Source organism: Brassica oleracea, unplaced genomic scaffold, assembly GCF_000695525.1.
Source record: "Brassica oleracea var. oleracea cultivar TO1000 unplaced genomic scaffold, BOL UnpScaffold01380, whole genome shotgun sequence".
Lineage (NCBI taxonomy): Eukaryota > Viridiplantae > Streptophyta > Magnoliopsida > Brassicales > Brassicaceae > Brassica > Brassica oleracea.
The window spans coordinates 6303-8021 of NW_013617917.1; positions in this window are offsets into that span (position 1 = coordinate 6303).

Below are 1719 nucleotides of genomic sequence, written 5' to 3' on the forward strand. Positions count from 1 at the left end.
GAGACGTCGCATTGTATGAATTTTTTTCGCATATTTCTACGAGAGTTTACTTTGTCGAAAGCGTTTTCTTGTCGAAAGGTTTAGATCGGTTTGCAAGATCTTGACGAACAGCTATGGGACAATATATCAAGACAGAAAAAATCACCTAAGACTTAGTTCGCTAGACTATCCACCTAGGTTTTACGTTCCCTAAAGTTCTATGGCAGTCTCAAAGGCGTTATTATTTCTTAGTAATTTCCTACGAAAACTCCAAGTCTGATTTGAAAAATTTCAAGTCGCAAATACCTTAGTTCTCTCGAAGATGCAGTTTTGTCTCTTCTTAGTTTTGCTTGCTCATTTCCCCTTCCTCTTCTCGTGTATGTTTGCCTTTTTCGATATTGGTGTTTATCCTTTGAAACTTGACATTTATCTTCCGAACTTGACTGATACGACGTCAATAAAAAGGTTCAACGTAATTGTATAGTTGAGGCGGATAAGGTGTTAAGTTAACCGTTGTCGTTTTATACGATTAATCTGAATCCACGCGAGAAAACAAGTCTTTGCAGTTTTTTTTTGGTATCGTAAAGTTTCAATGGTAACTCCAATCAAGACGAAACAAGAGACGTTTCGATTGAGATTTGAAGGAGGACACAAAGATGGAGGTAAGGGCGAGTAGGAGCAAGCAAAGGAGTTTAGATGAGTCTTACTTGTTTTCGTCGTAAAATCTCAACGGAAATTCCGATTGAGACGGAATGAAAAGCGTTTCGATCGGGACTCAAAAGAGAACACAAAGGAGGAGCTTTTTGACGCCTGACAGGTCGCTATGTAGCGAGCTGGAGGCCTGACAGGTCGCTATGTAGCGAGTAGAAGTAAGCCAAGAAGAGTCCTACTTGTTTTCGTAGTAAAATCTCAACGGAAACTCCGATTGAGACGAAACGAAAAACGTGTCGATGAGGATTCAAAACAGAACGCAAAGGAGGACCCTTTTTAGGCCTGCCAGGTGGAGGTCTGACAGATCGCTACGTAGCAAGTGGAAGCAAGCCAAGAAGAGTCCTACTTGTTTCTTCGTGAAATCTCAACGAAAACTCCGATTGAGACGAAACGAAAAACGTTTCGATGAGGATTCAAAAGAGAACGCAAAGGAGGACCCTTTTTAGGCCTGACAGGTCGCTACGTAGCGAATGGAGAATTGGCTTGACCTCGGTCGCTACGTAGCGACCGAGCTGTGTGCGTGCTCGGTCGCTATGCAGCGACCAAGCTGTGTAATCGATTTGTTGCGCTTCCTTTTTCCGCGATTAAACTATTGATTTTCTGCGGTTTTTGGGAGACCAAGTTTTATCATTCCGAAAGGTTTTCGGAAAACGTGTTTTGGTAAAACCCTTACGCATTGAGATTTATTTTGTTTGGTAATGAGCAAAACTTACGGGGTTTGATAAGATTTATCGTTTCCCTTTATGTTTAAAAAGAGAAATCGCGAGCTCGTTTCATTGCACTTCCTGTGGCGAAAAGTCGCGGCTAGATTTTTTCGATTTTTTTTTAGGCACTATGGCTTTTGAGTAAGCGTTGGCCATAGGCGCAGTGGCGGCTGGGGTTGTCTTATCAGCGTTGTTGCGAACTGCGATTTTGTATTTCGTAATTCCAGACATTGTTTTGAGCAAGCGTTTTGTGGCTGAAAGTAAGATTGATCCGTAAGCTCCTCCTTCTAGCGCCAAACTGTGGGAACCGAAATTTGCACTGTCG